A 16,849-nucleotide genomic window follows, 5' to 3' on the forward strand; every position below is an offset into this window, starting at 1 on the left:
TCTGATTCACCCACTCTTTTTTTTTTTTAGCTGAGCCATCCTGCCACCTGTTGGCAGCTGTTGGCAGCTTAGCTTGGGCTGGGAATTGAACTGGCGACCCTGTTGCTCAGAGCTCACACTCTTGAGCAACTGAGCCACTTGGCCGGCCCTGATTCATCCACTCTTAACAGTTTTCCCAATCCATTAAAAAACCCAAGTGCCCTCTCCCTATCTCTCTCTCTCTTTTTCTCTCTCTTCCTCTCTCTCAATTGCAAATAAGACTTATGAAGCAACTGCTCAAAAACATTCATCAGCTTTGCATTACACTTAGAACAAGAGCCAAAATCCATCACTAGATCAACAAAGCCCTCCAAGATCTGTCCCACCTATCTCCCTAGCCACATTTCAGCCACTCTCCCAGCTTCAGCTTGTCTTCCTCAACTCTGGCATTTTTCAGGCTTGCACACACTGAGGGCCTAGACAGAAAGCTAACGACAACCTGAGCAGGCCTGAGAAAAAAGCAATCAGCCATGCTCTCCATTTGACATCTTTTTAAGTGAAACAGTATAATTTTCCTCTTGACCTACAAAATTTCTTATTCCAGGCTTGACTCCAAGTATTACTACTATTACTGAAACATGGGGAAATAACTAATAATGTTTTTTTTTCTTAAGTCAAATAGTAGATTGATTCACTTGGTACGATAGATACACTGGAATAGATCGAAATGTATTTGAAAGATCTGGCACGAGAAAGTGCTCAATATATGTGTCCTTACTGCCCTGAATTCTCTTTAGTACCTAGCACAGGATTTGATGCTTAGTAATTATTTGCTGAATAAAGCCAAAGGATAATAGGTTGAGACCCAAACAACCTTGGTTCTAATCCCAGATCTGCTAGTAATTGATAGTGTGAACTTAGATAAGTCATTTCACTTCTAAGAATTTCTTTTTCCTCATCTATAAAAGAAGGGTATTGAAACAATTTTTAAGGTTTCTTCTAGCTTGACTATTTTATAATGTATAAAATTTTTTCTCAAACTCTTACTCTTATTTCTCATTGCTTAAAAATATTCAAGTATCAGGCCGGCCAAGTGGCGCGATGGTTAAGAACTGGCTTGGGACGCCAGAGGGCCCCGGTTCGGATCCCACATATGAGGGCCAGTGACACTGCCCTCCACAGCTAAGATGCTGAACAACAGCTCAACCTGGAGATGGGCAGCCGTGAGTCGCAGGTGACGGCGTAGGCTGCAGTCCCTGTGGCAGTGGGTTGCCATGGGCTACCGTATGTAGCCAGCAGCCAGCGTGAGCGGCCAGCAGCCACAGTGAGCGGCCGTCCAGAAGCCGGCGACTAATCTGCCTCACCCGGGAAGAGCGCAATGATGGTGCCAACTTGCTCCAGTGAAGCAACGTCCTCCACAACTAGACTGAAGAACAAAATGACAGCAACTTGTCTGTTTCCCTTCCCCCAATTCCCTAGCACTGTTCCCATCCCCCCAATTCCCCAATAAAAATTTTTTAAAAATTACAACTAAGCTACAGAACAACCATCATTAATGCTAGCTGAACCAAAGCCCTACAACTAAGGACATACAGAAGAAGCCACCTGGAGACTAGTGGAATGGGCAGAAACACAGAACAGGGTGATCCCACACCTGCATTTGACTGTTAAAAATTGGGAGGGATATCTTGGCTGCAGAGGTCACTCCTGGAGAAAGAAGGGGTTCAAACCCCACACCAGGCCTTCCAGCTCAGGGTTCCAGTGCCAGGAAGAGAAGTCCCCATAACTCCTAGCTGTGAAAACCAACAGAGATTGTGGCTAAGTGACAAGAGGACAGCTGGAGTCCCAGGCATTGCTATTAAAGGGATCGCACACAGACTTACTCGGTGATGGACTCACTTACTCTGAGCTCCAGCACTGAGACAGCAGCTCAAAAGTTGCCAAGGACATACGGGGAGAAACTGAGTTGTCTGGCTTCAGAGTGAGGGCTGAAGAAGCAGCTTTCTCCTAAAGAGAAGTGCTGGTACAATCCATTGTTTCTCTGTTGAGCCCTCCCCTCTCCTAGGATGCAGACATGGGTGAGTACTATATCAGAGTCTCCATGGATCTGGCTAACACCATTCATCTGCCCCATCCAGGTGATTCCCTGAGTCCCCACAATACCCAACATTCGAGCACACCCAAATGACTTTCAATGGCTTTTCCATACAAACAGCCTGTCTTGGCTTATGCATCAGACTATCCTAAAACTCTCAAAGGTTCACAAAATGCAAAACAGCAGCATCTGGCCTCCATGTCGCCTGTACCACTTCATAAGTAGCCACAACCTTGGCACTAGTGGCAGCTGTCCTCAGTTCATGGTTGGCCTCTCGAGGAACCTCCAAGCCAGCACTAGTGGTGGACCCCTGTGGATTATTTTGTGGCTCATGCCAGGTGACCCCAGGGAGGGCAAAGACTGCAGCCGAACTTGGACTGTGGTGGGGCCCCTCCAAGGAGGCCCCAGGGCTGGTAAACCTGGTGGCCAGATCTGGCCCAACTGGAACATCATCTGGCTGCCTTCAAGAATGACACACCTAAGAGAAGATTGGGCAGACACCTGATAAAGTGAATTCTGCTCCATACAGTCAGCCTCTACACAACAGCCCCTCCATTGTAGTCATGGCCAATCCTCACAATCAATCAGCTTAAGTGTTAATCCCTCCCACTGATGTGTAAGTGGCAACCAAGGCTCAACTACAACAGGAGTGCACACACAGCCCATACAAGGGACACATTTGGAGCACCTGGTACAGGTGACCAGGGAGACTGCACCACTGAGCCCCACTGAGTACCTGCTACATAAGGCAACTCTACTGAAACCGGGGGACATAGCAGCCCTACCTAACACACAGAAACAAACACAGAAACACAGTCAAAATGGAGAGTCACAAAAACATGTCCCAAATAAAAGAACAGAACAAACCTCCAGAAAAAGACCAAAACAGAATGGAGATAAGCAATCTACCAGATGCAGAGTTCAAAACACTGGTTATAAGGATACTCAGTGATCTCAGGGAGAACTTCAACAAGGAGATAAGAAACATAAAAATGGAGATATAAAACATAAAAAAGAACCAGTCAGAAATACAGCATACAATAACTGAAATGAAGAATATAGTAGAGGAAATCAACTATAGATTAAATGAAGCAGAGGACTGAATCAGTGATTTAGAAGATAAGGTAGCAGAAAACATCCAATCAGAGCAGCAAAAAGAATTCAAAATGGTGAGAATAGTTTAAGGGACCTCTGAGACAACACCAGGCACACCAACATTTGCATCATAGGGACACCAGAAGGAGAAGAAAAAGAGCAAGGAATTGAAACCTATTTGAAGAAATAATGATATAAAACTTCCTTAACCTCGTGAAGGAAATAGACATACAAGCCCAGAAAGCACAGAGTCTCAAACAAGATGAACCCAAAGAGGCCCACACCAAGACACATCATAATTGAAAGGCCAAAAGTTAAAGTCAAAGAGAGAATTTTAAAAGCAGCAAGAGAAAAACAGTTACCTACAAAGGAGTTCCCACAATACTGTCAGCTGATTTCTCAACAGAAACTTTGCAGGCCAGAAGTGATTGGCACAAAATATTCAATGTGATGAAAAGCAACGACCTACAATCAAGAGCACTGTACCCAGCAAGACTATTATTTAGACTCGAAAGACAGATAAAGTGCTTCCCAGACAAGAAAAAGCTAAAGGAGTTCATCACCACCAAACCAGTATTACAAAGAAAGTTAGAGGGACATTTTTAAGACTAAAGAAAAAAGAGAAAAAATGTGAACAATAAAATGGCAATACCTTCATATTTATCAATAATTATTTTCAATGTAAATGGATTAAATGCTCCTATCAAAAGACAGGATGGCTGAATGGCTAAGTAAACAAGACCCATACATATGCTGCCTACAAGAGACTCACTTAAGATTGAAAGACACACACAGACTTAAAGGAATGGAAAAAGTATTTCATGAAAATGGAAAAAAAAAAAAGCTGAGGTAGCAATACATATACCAGACAAAATAGACTTTACAACAAAGACTAGGGGCGGCCCAGTGGCTCAGTTGGTTAAGAACGTGAGCTCTTAGCAACAGGGTCACCAGTTTGATTCCCACATGGGCCAGTGAACTGCGCCCAAGATGAGCTGCTGCTGAGCTGCCAACAGGTGGCAGATGGCTTAGCTGGTGAGAGCATGTGCTCCTAACAACAAGGTTTCTGGTTCAACTCCTGCATGGGATGGTGGGCTATGCCCACCCACAATTAAGAATGAACACAGCCCCTTGAGCTGAGCTGCCCTAAGCTGCCGCCGGGTGGCTGGATGGCGACTGGACTTGGAGTTGAGCTAGCTGCGCCCTCCACAACTAAGATTGAAGAACAACAGCTTGGCTGTTCCCCTTCCCCAATTCCCCAATGAAATCTTAAAAAAAAAAAAAAGGCTACAACAAGAGACAAACAAGGACACTGTAAACCTTACTCTGGGTATTTATCAAAATAAATCCAAAACGCTACTTTAAGGGGGTGTGTGCATCCATATGTTCATCGTACCATTGTTTACAATGGCCAAGATGTGGAGGCAGCCTTGTTGTCTGTTGATGGATGAATGGATAAACAACAGGTGGTACATATTTACAATGGAATGTTGTCTGCCATGGAAGGGAATGGGTTCTTGCCTTCTGGGCAGCATGGATGGACTTGGGGGTATTGTGCTGAGTGCAATAGTGAGACAGAGAAAGACATATGCAATGTGATTTCTCATATATGTGGGATCTAAAGAACAAAATAAACAAACAAAACAGAAAGAAGGTTATAGATACAGAAAACATCCTCATTGTTGCCAGATGGGAAGTTGTAGAGGTGGATGACAAAAGGGAAGGAATTAAGTACAAATTGGTTGTCACAAAGTACTCATAGGTATGTAGGGTATAGCATATGAAATATAGTCAATAATATTATAATAACTATGCATGGTGTCAGATGGGTACTAGATATATTGGGGTAATAATTGGAAAGCAGTTTTGGGGTCAGGGTGAAAAAGGTGAAGGGACTAAGAAGTACAAATTGGTAGTTACAAAATAGTCTTGGGATGTACAGTAAAGCATGGGGAATATAGTAAGTAATATGATAATAACAATGAAAAGTGCAAGGTGGGTCCTAGACTAGTTAGGGGGATCATTTCTTGAATTATATAAATGTTTACCTAGTATGCTGTACCCCTGAAATTAATACAAAATAATACTGAATTTCAACTGTAATTGAAAAATTAAAAAGGGGAGGAAGGTGAAGGGGAATAAGAGGTTCAAATTTTCAGGTATAAAGGTATAAAGAAATGAGTCATAGAGATGTAATGTACAGCATACGGAATATAGTCAATAATATTGTGATAGCACGGGTATATAAATGTTGAAAAACTATGGTGTATAGCTGAAACTAATATAATATTGTATGTTAGCTATATTTTAATAAAAATTTAATTATATATTTTAAGAAAGGAAAAACTATTAAAATTGTAACACTCACTATATAGAGTAACAAAAGATGAATACAAGTCACGTTTGACTTTTGAGGACAAGAGGTCCTCAAAGTGGTTACCATCGGCATCCAGACACTTCTGATTATGGTGAACTACTGCTTGAGCAATGTTAACCAAAGCGTCCACTTGTATACAATTTTTTGGCACTCCTGCTTTATACACACACACACACACACACACACACACACACACACACACACGGTCACACAATTAAGTTTGCAAACTCATCCTAGAAAAAATGCTACATACCTCATTGCTGAATATCACTACAGTCACCTTTGAAGTACTCCCCTTGGGAAGCTATGCACCGATGCCAGCGCCTAGTCCACGCTTCAAAGCAATTTTGGAACTCATTTTTTGGAATGGCCACCAGTGCTGTCGTCATATTACCCTTGATGTCCTGAATGTCATCAAAATGTCTTCCTTTCAATATGTCTTTATCTTCAGGTAAAGAAAAGAGTCATTGGGGGCCAGATCAGGTGAGTAGAGAGGGTGTTCCAATACAGTTGTTTGTTTACTAGCTAAAAACTCCCTCACAGACAGTGCCGCATGAGCTGGTGCATTGTCATGATGCAAGAGTCATGAATCGTTGGCGCAAAGTTCAGGTTGTCTAACTTTTTCATGCAGTTTTTTCAGCACTTCCAAATAGTAAACTTGGTTAACTGTTTGTTCAGTTGGTACGAATTCATAATGGATAATCCCTCTGATATCAGAAAGGTTAGCAACATCATTACAACAAGTTTGCGAACTTAATTGTCAGACCGTGTGTGTGTGTGTGTGTGTGTCTGTGTGTCTGTGTGTATGACCTAAACTTCCAACAATAGGGACCAGTTGGGGTGGCCTGTTAGCTCATTTGGTTGAGCACAATGCTTATAACACCAAGGTTGCCAGTTCGATCCCCATATGGGCCACTGGTTGTGCCCTCCACAACTAGAATGAAACCACTATTCAACTTGGAGCTGATGAGTCCTGGAAAAACACATTGTTTCCCAATAAAATTTAAAAAAAATTATAATAGGGGCTGGTTGAATAAATTATAATGAATCCATATAATGGATTATTCTGGAGCTACTGAAAAGAATGAAGTAGTTATAGATGTCCTAACATGAAAAAATACTCAGGTTATATTCTTTTTTTTTTTTAAGATTTTATTGGGGGATTGAGGGTGGGGAATAGTGTTGGGGAATTGGGAAGAGGAACAGAGAAGTTGCTGTCCTTTGGTTTTTCAGTCTAGTTGTGGAGGATGTCGCTTCACTGGCCCATGTTGATATTATCATTGTGCTCTTCCTGGGTGAGTCATTCACTCAATGGCCATTGGACGGCCACTCATGGTAGCTTACAGCAGCCTCCTGCAGTAGAGGCTGCAGCCTAGCTGACGCTGGGGACTCATGGCAGCCTAGCTCCAGGTCGAGCTGTTGTTCACCATCTTAGCTGTAGAGGGCACAGCATCACTGGCCCTCATGTGGGATCCGAACTGGGACCCTGCTGTTTAGAGCTGGTATCCCAAGCCAACTCTTAACCAACACGCCACTCAGCTGGCCCTACATTCTTACATTTTAAGAAAAAGCCACCTACAGAACAGTGTAGACATTTATTCATTCAGTTGAGCACCCTCCATGTAGCAAGCTTCCATGATATGCACTAGGTTTACAATGATGTATGTGATGATCGACATATGTGATCCCTGACTCATGAAGCTGTGTGTATGTGTATAACCAGGTATGCATGGATATAAGAATTTTTTTTCTATAGAAAACAATTACAATTAGAAGAATGGGTGTAAGGAGACCATCACTTTTTACTTCATACAGTTTGGTGATATGTAACTTGTTACAATAAGCATGTATTTTTAAAAAGTTAATTACTTATGAACCTCATTACTGTCTTTCTGTCCATGTTGCCTTTTAAGTAGTGAAAAGGTGGAGGCCTGTTTAGTTATAATCAATGTAAGGCAGGCATACAAACATGCCTGTTTGGATTTTTTGCTTGTCATCCAAAATTCTTCTACCTACTCAATGCCACACTTTTTAAAAAGTATATCATATTTTTTTCTTTTCTTTCTACATTTTTCTAGACTTCCTGCAATTATTACATATTAATGTTATAATGGGTGGGGGGAACCCTAGATTTCATATGAGAAAAATCCATAACACACCATCATTCTTTCCAAAGAACCATAAAACCTAGAATCAAAAGAGACTGTGGAAGTCAGTCAATCTAATCTTTCCAGTAATGAAGAAAGTTTTCAAACATCTCTCACATCTTATTTTCATAGTAACTGAAAGGCTGATGTATTTAAATTAAAAACTTCTGCTCTTAAAAGACACTGCTAAGAGAATGAAAAGAAAAGCTACATACTGGGAGAAAATCTTTCCAAAACATTTATGTATTAAAGGACTAGTATCCAAAGTATACAAAATCAAACAACATGTTAAGACTTTAAAAGGTTAAAACCCAACAAGAAGAAAGCAACAACCTAATTTTTAAAAATGAGCAAAATAGCTGAACAGACCTACCCCACCAAAGAAGATGAATAGAAGGCAAAAAAAATATGAAAAGATGCTCAACATTATATATCATTAGGGGACAGCAAATTAAAATATTTAGATACCATCTCACATGTATCATGGCCAAAATCCAAAACACTGACAATAAATGATGGCGAGGATGTGGGGCAACAGGAACTCTTATTCACTGCTACTGGGAATGCAAAATGGTACAGCCATTTTGGAAGATAGTTTGGCAGTTTCTTATAAAACTAAACATACTTTTACCATATGATTCAACAGTTGCATTCTTTGGTATTTACTCAAATAAGTTTAAAACTTAAGTTCACACACAGAAAAACCTGCACATGGATGTTTATAGCAACTTTCTTCATAATTGCCAGAACTCAGAAGTAACCAAGATGTCCTTTAATAGGTGAATGGATAAACAAACTTTGGTATCCATATAATGGGATATTATTCAGTGCTGTAAAGAAATGATCTATCAAGCCATGAAAAGACACGGAGGAGGAATCTTAAATGCATATTGGCAAGTGAAAGAGACGATCTGAGCAGTCTACACACTATAATTACAACTATATGACATTGTAGAAAAGGCAAAACTATGGATCCAGTAAAAAGATCAGTGCTTGGGCCGGCCGAGTGGCGCGTTGGTTAAGAACTGGCTTGGGACGCCAGAGGGCCCCGGTTCGGATCCCACATATGAGGGCCAGTGACACTGCCCTCTACAGCTAAGATGCTGAACAACAGCTCAACCTGGAGCTGGGTTGCCATGAGTCGCTGGCGACGGCGTAGGCTGCAGTCCCTGTGGCAGTGGGTTGCCATGGGCTACCGTATGTAGCCAGCGGCCAGCAGCCAGAGTGAGCGGCCGTCCAGAAGCCGGCGACTGATCTGCCTTGCCAGGGAAGAGCGCAATGGTGGTGCCAACTTGGGCCAGTGAAGCAGCATCCTCCACAACTAGACTGAAGAACAAAACGACAGCAACTTGTCTGTTCCCCTTCCCCCAATTCCCCAGCATTGTTCCCATCCCCTAATTCCCCAATAAAAATCTTAAAAAAAAGAAAAAAAAAGATCAGTGCTTGCCAGGGGTTCAGGGGAAGGGAGGTAGGGCAGGAGAAATAAATAGGTGGAACATGGGGAATTTTTAGGGCAATGCAACTGTTCTGTATGATGCTATAACAGTGAATACATGTTATCATACTTTTGTCAAAACCCATGAAATATACATCATAAAGAGTGAATCCTAGGGACGTGGAGTATAATGTGGGAGTGGAGTCAAGGGAATTGTAATAGATGTGTATGATATTGGGGGGGGAAGTGGGGTGGTGGATTGGGGGAGGGGGATTGTCACTTCGAGAGGTAAAAAAGTATAACTATTGCACTGTGTTGTACAGCTGAAACTAATTTTTAAAAATGTGTATTTCACAATAAAAAAGAGTGACTCCTAGTGTAAATTAAGAACTTTAATTAATGATAATGTATCACGATTGGTTTGTCAGTTGTAACAAATGTACCATCTACTGCGCAACGTCACTAACAGGGGAGGCTGGGAGAGGCGAGCTAGGAGCCGGGGTATAGGGAATCTGTACCTCCTTCTGCTAATTTTTTTAAACCTAAAAATGTTCTAAAATATAAACTCTATTAATTTTTTAAATGCTGATGTTTTAAATACACTTGAAATGCTAGACATTCTTTCTACTGCTTTTAGATTTTTTAAAATTAGAAGTTTAGTCTCATTTTAGCTATTTACATTTTAACATTTAAAATGGAAGGTGACGAATTAAGTTACAAAAACCCCCAGAAGTTTATACAAGTAACTGCCATAACAACAAAGATTATGTAAACATAAACTCAAACAATGGTTTTATCAAAGTATTCCCATTCTACTCTGAATGGAGTCCCAGAATACAAGCAATCTTTGGTTGTTCAGACTTTCAAAATGAACCATGGCAAAAAAAATTAATAATAATTATTTCATTGGACATATCCATAATGGTGTGTCTCAAAACTCTTTTCAAGAGTAACTTTACTCAAAGCCCCTGCTAAGGGAGCAGCCTAAACTGTCACATTTTTCTCTGCAACACCATTCTCCTTGCCAAAACTAATTGGACCAGCATCAGGCACCAGACCATACCTAGAGAAAAACCAAAGATACAGTCAGTGTCATGAAGAAGGGGTGAGAGCTGGGCCAATGAGAGTTCATGTCAAACTAAAATTATAAGGAAGCAACAACCATAAATAAGCAGAAACTAAGAGGAATCCATTCACTATATTCATCATTCCACAATATATTTTGAGCACCCATTACGTGCCAGGCACTTAATTAAGCACTAGGTGAATAAATGAAAAAAGCAGAAATTTCTTTTGCCTTCTTGGAGATCACAGCTAAGTGAGAAGAAAATAAATAAGTTAGAAAAATATTTATAAAACGTGATAAATGCAAAGAAGAAATTAACATAGTAAAATGTTAAAGAATTACAGGGAGGACATACTTAGGTTGGTCAAGAAAGGCCTTTCTGAGGAGGTGATATTTAAACCAAGACCTGAAGGAATAAACCAAGGAAAGTAAGGAATGAAAGGGAGCTTCAAGAACATTCCAGGTAGAATGAGTAGCATGTGTAAAAACCCTGAGAGGAGACAGATCATGGTCTTTCCTGAAAGGAAGCCAGTGTGGCTGAAGCATATTTGGTAAGGGAGAGAGTGGAGGAGTTTGGAAAAATTGGCAGGAACCAGATTATGTATGATTAGGTGAATAAGTGCAATAGTAAGTCATTGAAATTGTTAACATGTTTAAAATCAGTGTTTAGAAATAGAACAGATATTGGGGGTTGATGATGTAAATGGAATGAGGTAAAGAATGGAAGTTACGTGGACTACTGTATTGCAGAGGAAATAGAAAGAAGTGAACATATTGGGTCTAGTTTGCCAAGGAATTAGTGATGGGAGTTTAAGAGGGCAATTGATGGATGTTGGTGTCATTTACTGAGTTGGAGAAGGCTAAAAGTGTAACGGTTCTCAAGAGTGTATCAGTTAGGATTCAATCAGGGAAGCAGAACCACTATGAGTATTATGGAATAAGGAGTTTATTATAGGAATAAGAATTTATATGATGAGAGGAGCTTAGGAAGCAGTGGCCCAAAGGGAGAGTTGGAGAGTGAGAGCTGAGTCACTAAGCAACCCTCCTGAAGGCTGGGTGAAAAAGGATACCTTGCAGGAGAATGTGGGAAACTGGGCATGTCCAGTTGCTGGAGTAGGACGATGAAGAAGAACTAGTGGAGAGCCTTATGGGAGGCTGTTCTGTAGCTGGTGGCCAGCCTGCAGTCACTGTTGGTTAGTAGGGTTGACAGGAAAAAGAGCTAGATACAGACCAGGGGAGAGAGAGAGCAAGCTGAAACCCACCTCTGCATCTGTTTTTTGGGTTTTTTTTTTTTTTTACCACATTTAACCAAGTTCAAACATTGAATTTTATTGTGTTTCTTCAGTTTATTTTCATCTAGAACCAAACTCTCCAATATGTGACTATTTCATTTAAATTAATATTTAAAATTGAATAAAATCTAAAATTCAGTTCCTCAGTCACACGAGTCACCTGTCACGTGCTCAGTAGCCATATGTGGCTAGTGACTGTGATACTGGACAGCACTGACACAGAACATTTCTACCACTGCAGAAAGTTCTATTGAACAGCACTGATCTAGGAACAATCCACTTGCATTTTTAATTGTCTTGTTACAAAAGCATTTAAAGCCATTTGAATAGATGCAATCACTGAGGTAGAAAACTAGGAAGAGAGCAAGGACAGAAAGTCCAAGAATTGAGCTCTGGCAAAGTTCAATTTACAAAGAATAATTAAAGGAGGAGAAGCCTTTAAAGAAGTGTGAGATGGAATGGCCAAATTGGTAGGAGAAAAATCAAGAGTGTAATGTTTCAGAAAAGAGAGGAGGGTATCTAAGGAGGAAGCGATCAACTATGTTGAATGAATGCGGTTAAGAGTTTGGGTTAAGGCTGGAACAGGAAAGTGATCTTAAGAAGAGTAGTTTCAGTAGGGGTATGAAAGTAACAGCAGATTAGAATGTGGTGATGGAGCAATGAGAGGGGAGGTGGAGGCAAGCATAGATGGACTGTTCTTTCAAGACCTTGGAGAGAGGGCCCAGAGAAATGGGTGGTTGCTTAAAGGAAATGTGGGTTCAAGACAGGGTGTTTTTGGTTGTGTTTTGGTTTGTTTGCTTGCGTTTTTAAGATGGGAGAAGCATATCTATATACCTGTATATAAAATCTAATATAAAAATTATTTAATATAAAGAAAATTTAAAACATATAAAGAAAAAGGTTGAGGATGCAAGAGAGAGGAGTTGAACAAAGGAATAAGGTTTTTGATAAGAATGAAGAGAATCGGTGTAAATATTAGGGAGGGAATAGGCAAACAGAAAGCAGGAGGAAAATACAGAAAATATTCAGAGATGGGCAAAGATAGTTCAAGAAAGACCACATATAGCAAGAGAGAAGATACAAAGTTGTCAGGCCTTTGAGCCTCCTGGGTTCTGTTGTCTCCCTAGGCTCAGTTCCTGTGAATGCTGACTGGACAATTATTCCATCATTTAGTCTCAGATCCCTCAATTCCCCCTTAATGTCAATGTATCCTTAAAGTAACACTCCTTTTATTTGGCGAAATTGAATTCCTTGATCTAGCACAAAGGGCCCAATTAAGACATGTGTTCCCATATAATATTTAACCATTTATATGAATCAATTGCATTATTGTGTCCATTTCTTCATCATAACTGATAAAATATGGCATAATTAACTAATTCTCTCCTTGTATAAGCATAGTAATTAGTGAAGTGGTTGAAAAGCCAGCAAGAAAAGCATAAGGAAATAAAAGTCCTAGATAACTGGATCACAGAATCTTCCAAGAAGAGAAAGATAATTATATAGTTTATCAGACTACTAACTTGTATATCTTCAGTCCTGTTTTTTATTTTAAATATATTTTATTATAAAAGATAATGCTCCTAAAAAAAATTCAAGCATTATGTAAATACATAAAATAGAAATAAAGGGCCGGCCGAGTGGCGCGTTGGTTGGGAGTTGGCTTAGGATGCCAGCTCTGAGCAGCAGGGCCAGGGTTCAGATCCCATGATGGCCAGTGACGCTGTGCCCTCTACAGCTAGAATGGTGAATGAGGGCTCAACCTAGAGCTGGGCTGCCGTGGGACTGGCTGGCAGTAGGCGTAAGGTTTCCTAGGCTGCCATGGGCCGCCGTGGGCAGCCGTCCAGTGGCTGGCGAATGACTGCCTTGCCCGGGAAGAGCACAATGATGGTTCCAACATGGGCCACTCAGGCGACGTCCACCACAACTGGACTGAGAAGCAAAAGGACAGCAACTTGTCTGTTCCCCTCCCCCAATTCCCCAATTAAAAAAAAATCTTAAAATAAGTAAATAAATAATTAAATAAAGTGTCCTATAACCTCATTGCCAGAGATGATTACTATATAAAAATACAAATGGTATATATTTCTTCTGATTTTTCTCTCTCCAGATACTATTATATGCATATATTTGAAAATAATGGTTTCATATCATATGTTAAAAAACCTTGTTAATATAACTTGCTTTCTTAAGATGTATATTTTGGACAACTTTACCTGTCTTCTCATAATCATCATTGATTATTGCAATATCATACTCTTATAATAATAAACATACTCTTCAGTTGACATAAGATTTCAACATATAAAGCATATCAAATGGTTTTTTACTGCAGATGACATCTAGAATGTTTGTCCTATATTCAGATATAAAAATATATACAAATGCAAGCCTTGTTCACATTATTGATGTACTTACTCTGATTTAAAATAATGGTAATATACATGACCACATGGCCATTGGTTGCACATAAGTACAGAAACGCCTTGAATTCTTTTGAAGTCAACATTTGACAATTCTGTCTCCTAGAGGTAAAAATAAAAAGTTATAGTGTAACAGCAGATTTTAGCCTAATTCCAAAGCCAAAGCCAAGTTTCAGTGTAGTATTACAGCAAAATGTATAGGCTACAGCCAAAGCTGCACTTAGAGGCGAATTTATAATCTTACATGTTCCCACTTTGGAAAAATATTGAATGAAAATAAATAGATAAATGAAAATAAATGAACATGTATAACATTCCAATCAGAAACAAAGAACTATGAAATACAAAAGATAAATTTTATAAAGGACAAATGGGGGGTTGGGGGCTGGCCGAGTGGCGCGTTGGTTAAGAGCTGGCTTGGGATGCCAACTCTGAGCAGCGGGGCCCCGGTTTGGATCCCACTTTAGGGCCAGTGACGTTGCGCCCTCTACAGCTAAGATGGTGAACAACAGCTCGACCTGGAGCTGGGCTGCTGTGAGTCACCGGCAACAGTGTAGGCTGCATTGAGGCTGCAATGGGCTGCTGTAAAGCTACCGTGAGTGGCTGGCAGCAGGCGTGAGTGGCTGGCAGCCAGTGTGAGCTGCCAAGAGCTGCCGTGAACGGCTGTCCAGTGTCCAGCGACCAATGTGCCTCACCTGGGAAGACAGCAATGATAATACCACCATGGGACAGTGAAGTGATGTCCTCCACAACTAGACTGAAGAACAAAAGAACAGCAACTTGTCTGTTCCCCTTCCCTGATTCCCCCAATTCCCCAATAAAATCTTTTAAAAAAAGGAAAAATGGGGAAAAAACAGAAAAAATTAATTGAAAAATAAGATAAAAATGTAATTGATTCATATATCCACAAACTATTTTTCCTTTTAAAGAAACAGTAATGCAAACAAATGTCAGACAGTCTAATTGGGGAAAGAAGGTGAAAGTATAATTCAGAAAATTAAAAATGATAATAGACTGACCATGATTTGTTAAAATCATAAATATTTTATGTGCAACTTCATAATATCTGGATAAAATTTGGAAATGTTGATAAAATAGAAAATTTCTGAAAAATATGTTGTCATAATTAAGTGGCATATAAAATAGACAGAGATTTAAAAACTATGGAAGAAATTATAAAAGATGTTAAAGAATTAACTCCTCATAGCATTTTGGGCCTAAGTAGTTTGAAGGTTCTTTCATGGAAAATATAATTACAGTGTTATATAAACTGCTACATAGAATAGAAAAAGATGGAAAATTTCTTAGTTTATTTCATAAAATCAGCATAAACTCTGATATAAAACCTGACAGAAAACACACACACACACACACACACACACACACACACACACATACATTCAGACCAACTTCTATTATGGAAAGAAATGTGAAAATCTTAAATAAAATAAGTACTTGCAAGTTAAATTCTACAATTGGTTTTTTTAAAAAATAGTAGTTTATCCCCAAACACGTTATCTAATGCATCACATCAATAGTTCAAAGGGAGGAAACTGATAGTCATTTAGATAGATGCTAAAAAAGCATCTGATAAAAATAAAACCTACTTTTAAGTTTTAATAATAGTAAACTAGGAACTGAATAAGAGTGCCTTACAATTATAAAGAACAGTTTTATGAAATCTAGGCAATATCACATTTAGTGCTGAAATACTAGTGGTTCTATTAAAGTAGCTAATACAAAAGGGAACCTGCCCTTATTACCATTATTTAACACATTCAGGAAATTCTAATAATTAAAACGAGATGTGAAACAAATAAGAAGAATACTGTGCAAAGGTGAAGATAAATGTATCGTTATTTATAGCTGGTAAGTGTACACTTACAACTAATAAAAAAGTTCAATAAAGTAGCCAGATAAGAAAGCAATCACAAAACAGTATTAGATTTCCTATATGTGGGCAATATCTGGTAATAAAATATGGTGGAAAAGACTTCTAATTTACAACAGTGATTTTATGTATGTATGTATTCACACATATACATACACAAACATACATAACTCTCACCTTTAAAGGGAATATGATCATATGTCAGGAAAATTACAAAACTTATATTGAATAATATAAAAATAAGACTCATATAAATAAAGAGATATAGCATAGCCCTGGATGAAGTTGACTAAATGTTGTTAAAATTATCTAGTTTCTAAATAGATTTAGGACAATAAACATCTGGAAATTAAGTTAGCAATGTATGTTAAGGATGTTAAAATGATTATATTCTTTAATCCAGTAATGAATAATTTTGCTTCTAGGGCTGTATCCTAAGAAAATAATTATAGGGAGCATTTTCTCAATCCGTTGAGATTTTGCTTCCTGGCAATTGTCATCAGATTGGCTCAAATAAACTCGTATAAGTTAAAAAAAAATCATAGATCTTGAAAAGATTTAAATAAAATGAGATGCATATATAATAGTGTAATATATTTTACATAGAAGATATATTCTTAAATTAAATGTAATATTATTTATTGAGCACTTGCTATGTTTTAGATTCTATGCACAACAATAAAGATCCACATGAACAAAATAATAATTGTCCCTTCCCTCACAAGACCCAAAATCAGCTGAGCAGTTATGCAACATGGTAATTAGTCCAATGATAGGGGAAAAGATGCTGTTGAAACCTTTAGAAAGTGACTCAATTGGACTTAGGGGTCAGAGAAGGCTTCCTGAGGAGGTAATGCCTGTACTGGGTCTCCAAGGCTGAGTAGGCACTAAGGTGTTCCTTAAGGTTTTATGCTGGGTCCTTTTCTTTTCTTTACACAGTCTTTCTAAGCCAGCGGTTCTCAACCTTCCTAATGCCGCGACCCCTTAATACAGTTCCTCATGTTGTGGTGACCCCCAACCATAAAATTATTTTCGTTGCTACTCTTTAA

Source organism: Hipposideros armiger, unplaced genomic scaffold (assembly GCF_001890085.2).
Source record: "Hipposideros armiger isolate ML-2016 unplaced genomic scaffold, ASM189008v1 scaffold_180, whole genome shotgun sequence".
Classification (NCBI taxonomy): Eukaryota; Metazoa; Chordata; class Mammalia; order Chiroptera; family Hipposideridae; genus Hipposideros; species Hipposideros armiger.